Below are 12,033 nucleotides of genomic sequence, written 5' to 3'. Positions count from 1 at the left end.
GACTTGCATACTGCTGTCAGGGAGCTGGGTATGACATTTGAGACTGGCATAGAGACTTGCAAAAAAAGTTTTAAAAGTTGTTGTTTTTTAGGGTGGGAAGGGGTTAGTGACCACTGGGGGAGTCAGGGAAGGTCATCCCCGGTTCCTTCCGGTGGTCATCTGGTCAGTTCAGGCACTTTTTTGGGACTTGGACCTGAAAAAAAAGGGACCGAATAAAATGGACCAAATTCTCACCATGGACACCCTTCTTTATTCCATTATCAGCCGAGGGTGCCCATCTCTTAAGCACGCCCCGGCACACTCCTGTCCCGCCTTCGCTATCCTTCCGACACGCCCCCTTGAAGTTTGGCTGGCTCCGCAATGGACTGCAGTTGAGGCTGGCCAAAATTGGCTTTCGATTATGCCAATTTCGCCGGCCTTGAGAGATGGCCGGCCATCTCCTGATTTGTGATGGAAGATGGCCGGCCTTCTTTTTCGAAAATAAGCTGGAGAGCCTGCATCAGAAGTCTAAGGGCCCCTTTTGCAAAGGTGCTCTAGTGTTTTTAGCACACGCTAAAAATAAGCATGTGCTAAATGCTAGAGAAGCCCTTATATTCTTATGATAAATCTACTATAAGGATTTTGTAAGCATTCAAACAATATTTCAATCGGCGGGGGTTGTATTATGTCATATATTGATTAACGAATTACCCAGCGCCAGTCATTCAACCTAAACTAAATGGTATCTTCCATATTGAGCCTGCAAATAGGTAGGAAAATGTGGGATACAAATGCAATAAATAAATAAATAAATATTATCTGAATTACCCATATCACATTGTTAAATTCAAATGGAATCATTCTTATGGGCATCCCTAGCATTTAGCACACACTAATGATTACTGCACAATAAAAATACTAGCACGCCTTTGTGAAAAAAACCCTACGTTTGTACACAAAGGACCAAATTCTATAAATGGTACCTTAAAAATTAGCACACAAAAAACATGCAGATAGCGCAAGTCTATAAATTACACCCAAAGTGTGCATTCTTACAACTAAAATTTAAGCACACCCATTTAGGCCAAAAACCAGGCCTAAATACCTGCGCCTAAGTTAGGCACAGATTGGGTGTCCACAACACGCCCTTTCCATGCCCCCTTTTTGGCTGCACGCATTAGAATTTACACACACTGTGTTGTAGAAGTCACCTAGAAGGTTGTGTGCATAAATTCTAATTAATCAATTAGTGCTGCTAAATGGCTAAGTACCAATTATCAGTGCTGATTGGCATGTTAATTAAGTTGTACATGCGGTTTGGCCATGTGGCCAAATTAGAGCGCACAAATTAAGATGCCTTATATAGTAACATAGTAGATGACGGCAGAAAAAGACCTGCACGGTCCACCCAGTCTGCCCAACAAGATAAGCTCACGTGTCATTTTTTGTGTATACCTTACCTTGATTTGTACCTGTCTTTTTCAGGGCACAGACCGTATAAGTCTGCCCAGCACTATCCCCACCTCCCAACCACCTGCACCGCCTCCCACCACTGGCTCTGGCACAGACCGTATAAGTCTGCCCAGCACTATCCCCACCTCCCACCACCGGCTAAGCTTCTGGGGATCCCTTCTTTCTGATGAGGATTCCTTTATGTTTATCCCATGCATGTTTGAATTCCGTTACGATTTTCCTCTCCACCACCTCCCGCGGGAGGGCATTCCAAGCATCCACCACTCTCTCCGTGAAAAAATACTTTCTGACATTTTTCTTGAGTCTGCCCCCTTCAATCTCATTTCATGTCCTCTCGTTCTACCGCCTTCCCCTCTCCGGAAAAGGTTTGTTTGCAGATTAATACCTTTCAAATATCTGAACGTCTGTATCATATCACCCCTGTTTCTCCTTTCCTCCAGGGTAGCTTTTCTTTGCACCCCTTCCATTTTTTTCACATCCTTCACAAGATACGGCCTCCAAAACTGAACACAATACTCCAGGTGGGGCCTCACCAACGTCTTATACAGGGGTATTAAAACCTCTTTTCTTCTGCTGGTCACACCTCTCTCTATACAGCCTAGCAATCTTCTAGCAACGGCCACTGCCTTGTCACACTGTTCATCGCCTTCAGGTCCTCAGATACTATCACCCCAAGAACCCTCTCCCCATCCATACCTATCAGACTCTCACCGCCTAACACATACATCTCCCGTGGATTTCTACTCCCTAAGTGCATCACTTTGCATTTCTTTGCATTGAATTTTAATTGCCAAATGTTAGACCATTCTTCTAGCTTCCGCAGATCTTTTTTCATGCTTTCCACTCCCTCCGAGGTATCCACTCTATTGCAAATCTTAGTGTCATCCGGGGGGGAACTGTGCTGCAACTAGATAATAAAACTATAACAAGTTGTTAAAGTGTATCTAAGTATAATGCCAATGCCACAATGGGTTGGTTCCACTGGTTCGTTCCAAAGATCTCAGACATTGGTAGAGAGTGGGTGTTTGTGTGCTAATCAGTTAATGCAGCTACATTATCACATGCTAACTGTTAAGAACAGAAATATCACATGAGCCTTTACCGCCTACAAAATGGGTGTCATGTGGGGAATAGGAACCCGAATTATAGCTACATAATGCAAGGTTCCACATTAGGACTGACCGACCAGGAAAGGGATGATATGTTGGAACCCTCTGCTCAGTGTGTGGCAGCGGCTAAGAAAGCAAATAGAATGCTAGGTATTATTAGGAAAGGAATAGAAAACAGAAGTGAGAATGTTATATTGCCTTTGTATCGCTCCATGGTGAGACCACAGCTTGAATATTGTATTCAATTCTGCTCACCGCATCTCAAAAAGATATAGTGGAATTAGGAAAGGTACAGAGAAGGGCAACAAAAATGATAGAGGATGGGATATCTTCCCTATGAGGAAAGGCTAAAGTGTCTATGGCTTTTCAGCTTGGAGAAAAGACAGCTGAGGGGAGATATAATAGAGATCTATAAAATAATGAGTGGAATAGAATGGGTAGACATGAATTGCTTGTTTACTAGGGGGCAAGCAATGAAACTGCAAAGTAGTAAATTTAAAATGAATCAGAGAACATTTTTCTTCACTCAATGTGTAATTAATCTCTGGAATTCGTTGCAAGAGAATGTAGTTAAAACAGTTAGCTTAGCGGGGTTTCAAAAAAGTTTGGATGGCTTCCTAAAGGAAAAGTCCATAGACCATTATTAAAATGGACTTTGGGAAAATCCACTGCTTATTTCTAGGCTAAACAGCATAAAATGAATTGTACTTTTTTGGGATCTTGACAGGTACTTGTGACCTGGATTGTCCACTGTTGGAAACAGGATTCTGGCTTTGATGGACCTTCAGTCTGTCCCAGTATGGCAATACTTATGTACTTTTGTTTAATGGTCATGCACTAATGGTAACATTAATCATGGAACAGTCAATCAGTAAGCCAAAATGGATGAGATTCCTCCCACACTTGATAACACATACAGTGGTGGAAATAAGTATTTGATCCCTTGCTGATTTTGTAAGTTTGCCCACTGACAAAGACATGAGCAGCCCATAATTGAAGGGTAGGTTATTGGTAACAGTGAGAGATAGCACATCACAAATTAAATCCGGAAAATCACATTGTGGAAAGTATATGAATTTATTTGCATTCTGCAGAGGGAAATAAGTATTTGATCCCCCACCAACCAGTAAGAGATCTGGCCCCTACAGACCAGGTAGATGCTCCAAATCAACTCGTTACCTGCATGACAGACAGCTGTCGGCAATGGTCACCTGTATGAAAGACACCTGTCCACAGACTCAGTGAATCAGTCAGACTCTAACCTCTACAAAATGGCCAAGAGCAAGGAGCTGTCTAAGGATGTCAGGGACAAGATCATACACCTGCACAAGGCTGGAATGGGCTACAAAACCATCAGTAAGACGCTGGGCGAGAAGGAGACAACTGTTGGTGCCATAGTAAGAAAATGGAAGAAGTACAAAATGACTGTCAATCGACAAAGATCTGGGGCTCCACGCAAAATCTCACCTCGTGGGGTATCCTTGATCATGAGGAAGGTTAGAAATCAGCCTACAACTACAAGGGGGGAACTTGTCAATGATCTCAAGGCAGCTGGGACCACTGTCACCACGAAAACCATTGGTAACACATTACGACATAACGGATTGCAATCCTGCAGTGCCCGCAAGGTCCCCCTGCTCCGGAAGGCACATGTGACGGCCCGTCTGAAGTTTGCCAGTGAACACCTGGATGATGCCGAGAGTGATTGGGAGAAGGTGCTGTGGTCAGATGAGACAAAAATTGAGCTCTTTGGCATGAACTCAACTCGCCATGTTTGGAGGAAGAGAAATGCTGCCTATGACCCAAAGAACACCGTCCCCACTGTCAAGCATGGAGGTGGAAATGTTATGTTTTGGGGGTGTTTCTCTGCTAAGGGCACAGGACTACTTCACCGCATCAATGGGAGAATGGATGGGGCCATGTACCGTACAATTCTGAGTGACAACCTCCTTCCCTCCGCCAGGGCCTTAAAAATGGGTCGTGGCTGGGTCTTCCAGCACGACAATGACCCAAAACATACAGCCAAGGCAACAAAGGAGTGGCTCAGGAAGAAGCACATTAGGGTCATGGAGTGGCCTAGCCAGTCACCAGACCTTAATCCCATTGAAAACTTATGGAGGGAGCTGAAGCTGCGAGTTGCCAAGCGACAGCCCAGAACTCTTAATGATTTAGAGATGATCTGCAAAGAGGAGTGGACCAAAATTCCTCCTGACATGTGTGCAAACCTCATCATCAACTACAGAAGACGTCTGACCGCTGTGCTTGCCAACAAGGGTTTTGCCACCAAGTATTAGGTCTTGTTTGCCAGAGGGATTAAATACTTATTTCCCTCTGCAGAATGCAAATAAATTCATATACTTTCCACAATGTGATTTTCCGGATTTAATTTGTGATGTGCTATCTCTCACTGTTACCAATAACCTACCCTTCAATTATGGGCTGCTCATGTCTTTGTCAGTGGGCAAACTTACAAAATCAGCAAGGGATCAAATACTTATTTCCACCACTGTATAATTGATGAATTCTCAAGGATAAAATTTATTAAAAAGCAAAAAGGACCCTTGTGAACTCAACAATTGTACATGCTATCAAATGTTGGAAGACTCATCAATTTTGCCTTACCGATTGACTGTTCCTATGGATCTCATAGGTTTTCTCTGTTTCTCTACTTCTTTGGTTCTTTCTTTTGTAACATTAACTCATGGCCATTAATTCAGACAATAAAAAAGGCCATTTTTACAGCTGAGGTAAAAATGGCTTTAGCACATCAGAAAAATCAGCACAAGGACATGTTAAAACCATTTTTTTGCTGCAGCATAGTAAAAGGACCCTTTAGTGGTAGATTTACTAAAGTGCACTTCTATATTAGAATGCAGTAACATGCCTTATTTAACTGAGGGATGAATGTGTGGTTGACATATGACATATAAATTATTAGTTTTTGACATTTAGGGCCATATTCTATATTTGGTGCTGAAAAAATCATCATGGATGGAAAACACCATCCACACAACAAAATGTAAGTGTAGCCATTTACACCAATGAAATGCCTAACGTCAGGCATGGAATGGGTTATTCTATAACACTACACGCAAATTTTAGGAATGCCCATAGCCCGCCCATGATCCTCCCATGACCACTCCCACTTTTCAGATCTAAGTGGTAGAATTTATGCAGCCTATTTTATAGAATACACTTAGTGAGTAGTGTACATGAATTCTAATTTGTGCCAATTCATGCTGATAATTGCTTAACATCCAACTATCGGCACTGATTGGCTTGCTAACCAGTTGAGCTGCGCATGCAAACCATAATATGCCCAGATTTACACACCCAATTTATAATATTTGCAGATTAAATCTAAAAATAAGGATATCAAACTAGGAAATGTTTATGGTGAACAGTGAAATATGATGATTTTTCTGAATATAATTTAGTACAGCTTATCTCACAGTGTTATCTCATAGAATGCGTCATTCTTATTCTGTGAATTCTGATTTATTGTTTGTTATTGTTCACCACTGAAGACTGTCAGAATGCCTAAGGCAAACTCTTTTTTTTAATGTTTAATGCAGCAGGAAGGATTAGGTCACTGCTGACAAGTAAAGTTCCTTGGCTGTTGTGCAATAAATATATTTACATCCTCAGGCAGAATCACTTAAACAACTATTAGAAATGTAAGGCTAGGAAAAGCTGAAAAGTTAGGAGTAAATTGAAGTTGCAATGATTTAAGGGGCCTATTCATGAGCATGTGATAAGCCTAAGGAAAACACATTAACAGCCTAATTCTATATATGGAGCTCAAAATTGTATGCAGAAATCTGGGCATACACTCCATTTCCGTGTGCAATTTAATTGAATAACAAACCAAATAATCAACTATCAGCACTAATTGGCATCAATTAAAATGTATGCACACATTTTTATGTGCTGGGATCCGCACACAAATTTTTCATGTTTGATACAAAAAGGAGGCATAGCTATGAGTGTTCCTGGAATTTACACATAGTTTTATAGAATAAAGGAGATTTGCGCATAATTTAGGCAGGATAATTTGCACCAGGTTTTACCTGGTGTAAATCCTTGTGCCTAAAATTGGGTGCAGATCTCAGCACCAAACACTATTCTATCAATGTCATCCAACTCAGCGTGGTATTTATAGAATAGTACTTAGCGTGAAATTGTATTGGTCCCATACATAGAATTTTGCCCATAATGTATCAGAGAGCGTTTAGACTAATGTTGACATGATAGGTTTATTGTGACCGATAATGCAATCACATTAGGCTCACCAGAGACTGTGAAGACCTCAGCTTGCACATCAGTAGCCACAGTGAATCATCCCTTAAAGGAGAACAAAATGTGTATCATATAGATATTTCAAGGCAAGTTGAATTTCACCTAGCCTTCACAAGACACAGGTTCAGTACACACCAACCTTTGATGCAATGTACAAGTTCACTTCACTCATCCTGTACGAGTCCATAACTCCATCAAATTGACATAGAACATGTAGTATAAATACATATAACTGATAAATCACTTTATGTAGTCAAAATATTCACTCAATTTGGGGGAAATTCAATATAAACTACAATAATCCTAGTGTACATAAAGTATCTAGCAATCACATGCTATAGTACATCAAGTAGAATTGCATGAGCACTAGGCAAGGAATCAACAGATACACTTCATTGGACCATCTGGAATCTGAAGCATGAACAAATGGGATTCAAGACGGACTAGAATCTGAAGACCTGTACAAGGAACAGGTTAAAACGAATAGCACAGATAAAGACCCAGCACTGGACGAGTCCCAATTCAAGCTAAATAAATGGACCTGCTTTCTGGACTTGGCCCAGCAGGAACAGTCAGACAGAGCAAACCCAACACAGGCAGACAAGGCATGAAATTTCACCTGTACCAGCTGCCTCTGCTATTTCTATCTCCATTCATTCTAGGCTCGGTCTCTTTTCCAAAACTGGTAACTCCACCTCCATGTCCAGCTGATCATCTTTTCATTGTTGCACCTGCATATCTAACTGCTGCTGTGTGGGAAACCCACCCTGACTACTTTCAGAACTTCTACCCATAATTCTCTAGGGGCAGTGGTGTGCTGGTAAATTTTTAACAACAGGCTCTCTCCCCGGTCAACCTCGGCGCCCCCCCCCCCCCCCGTCCACCTCAGCACCCCCCATCCACCTCTGCGCCCCCCCATCCACCACTGCATCCCCCATCCACCTCTGCGCCCCCCCCACCCACCTCTGCACCCCCCAAAATTGCAGAGCTGGCTATAGCCGGGGGCGGGGGGGCAATGCATTACTCTCTCCAGGAAAAAAAATTAAATGATCCCAGGTTCCAAACTAATTCATGTTTAATATGGGATAAAATGCCATAAATAAGTAAATAAATATAAACTTTTAATGTTCAGCACCTGATTCTCAAAGTGGACATATTCCAAACACTATAATAAAAATAAAAGTATTTTTTTCTACCTTTGTTGTCTGGTGACTTAGTTTCTCTGATCATGCTGGCTCAGTATCTGATTCTGCTGCTCTCTATCTGTTCCCTTGACTCCGTTTCCAGGGCTTCCTTTCCATTTATTTCTTTTCTTTCCTCCTTTCTTCTTCATTTCTGGTCCTCCGCAGACTTGACTGTACAGTGGATCTAGCTTCTGCCTATTTTCTCCATCCATGTGCAGTTTCTCTCCTCACTTCCTTTTCCTTCATCTAATCTCCTCTTTCTCTATCTTCCCTCCATGTCCAGCATTTCTTCTCTCCCCTGCCCCTCTATCCATTCATGTCCAGCAATTCTCTTCTCTCCCCTGCCCCCCTCTACCCATCCATGCCCAGCAATTCTCTTCCCTGCCCCCCACCCATCCATACCCAGTGATTCTCCTCCCTCCCTTGCCCTCCCGCTCCCATCCATGTCCAGCGATTCTCTGTCGCCCCCACCCTCCCCTCCCGCTCCCATCCGTCTTTTTGTATTACCTCCGTCGAAGCACCGCATTATTTAAAACCCTGCTGCCCATCTCCAGCCTTCCCCTGCTTGCTTCGTGATGATGTTCGTTCCCTCGTCCCGCCGCGGAAAAAGGAAATGACGTCAGAATGACGTCAGAAGGAGGGACTAAGGGCACAAACTCATCAGATGCAAGCAGGGGAAGGCTGGAGATGGGCAGCAGGGCTTTAAATAACATGGCGCTTTGACGGAGGTAATACAAAAAGACGGATGGGAGCGGGAGGGGAGGGTGGGGGCGAAGGACATCGTTGGACATGTTTGAGAGTGGGAAGGGAGGTAAGCATGGCCTGTGATGGCGCCCTCCTGCCATGCTTACCTCGTGTAATGGAGCCGGCTCACCCCCAAGAACAACTGGCTCGCAAGAGCTGTCAAAATTTAACAAGCGACTCTTGCGAGCCGGAACGAGCCGGCTCCAGCACACCACTGCCTAGGGGGTTCCACTCCTACATCTGGGATAGATGGGAAATGAAACAAACTTCTTTTCCTAAACTTACCTCACTCCCCAGCCTGTGATGATGTGTCCTAGCTTCCCAGGCCATGGATGCCCTCCAGAGGTAGAAGCTTGTGCATCATGTGCTCCATTGGGTTGAGGTACACAGTGTCTGCACCCAGCGAGTTGGTTCCAGCCTTGCACCTCACAAACCTGTTCAGCTGCCTCCATTTTCTTTTGTTGTCCTCTATAGATCTATATACGTGGATGACCGCATTAAGCTTATCACATATAGAGGGGCATAATTGAACGGGGCGCCCAGGTTTTCCTGAGGACGTCCTCGCAGGACATCCCTGGGAAAGGGTGGGGGAAACCTGTATTGTCGAAACAAGATGGGCGTCCATCTTTTGTTTTGATAATACGGTCGGGGATGCCCAAATCTCACCACTTAGGTCGACCTTAGAGATTGTCATCCTTAGAGATGGTTGTCCCCGGTTTTTGGTGATAATGGAAACCGAAGATGCCCATCTCAGAAACGACCATATCCAAGCCATTTGGTCATGGGAGGAGCCAGCATTCGTAATGCACTGGTCCCCTCATATGCCAGGACACCAAATGGGCACCCTAGGGGGCACTACAGTGGACTTCAGAAAAAGCTCCCAGGTGCATAGCTCCCTTACCTTGTGTGCTGAGCCCCCCACCCCCCCAACAAAACCCACTCCCCACAACTGTACACCACTACCATAGCCCTTAGGGATGAAGGGGGCACCTAGATGTGGGTACAGTGGGTATCTGGAGGGTTTTGGAGGGCTCGCTGTTTCCTCCACAAGTGTAACAGGTAGGGGGGATGGGCCTGGGTCCGCCTGCCTGAAGTGCACTGGAGTACCCACTAAAACTGCTCCAGGGACCTCCATACTGCTGTGATGGAGCTGGGTATGATATTTGAGGCTGGCATAGAGGCTGGAAAATATTTAAAAAAAAAACAATTAGGGTGGGAGGGGGTTAGTGACCACTGGGGGAGTAAGGGGAGGTCATTCCCAATTCTCTCCAGTGGTCATCTGGTCATTTAGGGCACAGTTTTGTGGCTTGGCCGTAAAAAAAAAAGGACCAAGTAGTCGCCCAAGTGTTCATCAGGGACGCCCTTCTTTTTTCCATTATCTGCCGAGGATGCCCATGTGTTAAGCATGCCCCAGTCCTGCCTTCGCTATGCTTCCAACATGCCCCTGTGAACTTTGATCGTCCCCGCAATGGAAAGCAGTTGAGGACGCCCAAAATCAGCTTTTGATTATGCCGATTTGGGCAATCCTGTGAGAAGGATGCCCATCTTCCGATTTGTGTCGAACGATGGGCACCCTTCTCTTTCAAAAATAAGCCTGATGGTGATCCATTCTTTTTCACTGGTATATGCAAATATAGTTTGGTGACTGGAAGAAAAGAGATTGGCATAGAGAATGAGCTCAATCACACCATCACTGAAATTGGACTTCTTGCTTGGAGCCTTCTTTTTGGGTTCCATGACAATAATGGGATATGGAGGGTTGAAAATCCTGATTTGCACTTTTTTTATAGGCCACTGGAGGGATTTTAGCTGTGACCACGTACACATTTGGCAGATGGACTTTTATTATTATTATTATGGTCCATGCAGGAAAACCTTTTTTTATGGCCCACTCATGCAAATGTTTTAGAAAGATTGATGTTTGACTCCTGCGACTTAGATACCATTTTTGACTCGACTTTGCCTTAATGATCCTAAAAGAGAGGTGGCTTTGCATCTGCCCGGAATCTTCCACACCTGGAAAACTGTCTCATTAGCTTTTTGTTCTATTTCTGCAGCCTCAGGCAGCTGAAACCTAGAAGCAATGAGTCAGCTGGAGTCCCCTTTTGCCACTGTCTACAGGTGAGCAGAGAGTTCTGATCCTACCCTTCCCCTTTTGGTATGGAGCTGACCTGAGACCTGGTCTGCCTTATATATTTGCTAATAAAGGACACCTTGCTTTTTGCAGCATGGGATAGGACACACACGCTGCTCAACAGGAACACAAGGGATAGCAGTGGACTGTGATACAAACTGTTTTCATGCTGTTTACCTATTTATTGGTTTAAAACTGAAGTTATGGAACTGTGGGGATATGTGCAGCTGTGAATGTCATGGACACACCCATTTGTGGCTGTCTGCCTCACCGGCAGGAGGGGTGAAGGTAAAATGCCCTGGGGATGGGTCTGTGCACTATGTTCTCCACAGACCTGAGGTTCACGGGGTCCACATCTGGTGGCTTTTCTCACATCCTTCTTCAGCTCCTATTGATTAGTGGCAGTCTTCCACATCACCATTTGTATGGTAAACTTCATTCAGCTTTGCCCTAGGGTTGAGGGGGGACCATTTTATATATTGATTGCCATTTCCTAAAAAAGTGAACTCACTCCCATAATAATCTGAATTCCTGTATCTTCTAAATATATCCATGTCCTTATGTTCAGTATACCCTGAGGTGAGGCCCCTCACTGTCTGCAAGGCCATCTGCATTTGCTATGGGGAAGGGAGCTTCTCCAGTAACAATTCCTGCTCTGCATCCCCTGAAGGTGGTTCCTGACCTATGCCTACATTACTCCCCAGCCCTCTGACCTGCTGAACACAGATTAAAGGCTCCGCCTTCTTGGTTCCGGATTGGCTGTCCTGTGCTCAGACTCCTCCTGCTCGGGTCCGGGGCCCTATCAGGAGCCTTTCTTGCCAGCTGATTCCTCTCTGCTCCTGAGTACCGGACTGTATCTGGGAGGTTTTTCAGCAGTCCCTTGCTTCGGCTTCTTGTTGGTAAGACTGCCCTCGGTGTCGCTCCTACTTGTTGCCTGCTCAAAACTTTGCCTGGACCTGACTACTCTATTGTTTGCTGCCTGCTTTAGACTTTGCCTGGACCTGACTACTCTATTGTTTGCTGCCTGCCTTAGACCTTGCCTGGAACTGACTATTGTTATTGTTTGCTGCCTGCCAAAGACTTTGCCTGGACCTGACTACTCCATTGTTTG

This window comes from Microcaecilia unicolor, chromosome 3, assembly GCF_901765095.1.
Source record: "Microcaecilia unicolor chromosome 3, aMicUni1.1, whole genome shotgun sequence".
NCBI lineage: Eukaryota > Metazoa > Chordata > Amphibia > Gymnophiona > Siphonopidae > Microcaecilia > Microcaecilia unicolor.
The sequence above is the reverse complement of the archived record's forward strand: the minus strand, read 5'-3'. Positions refer to the sequence as shown.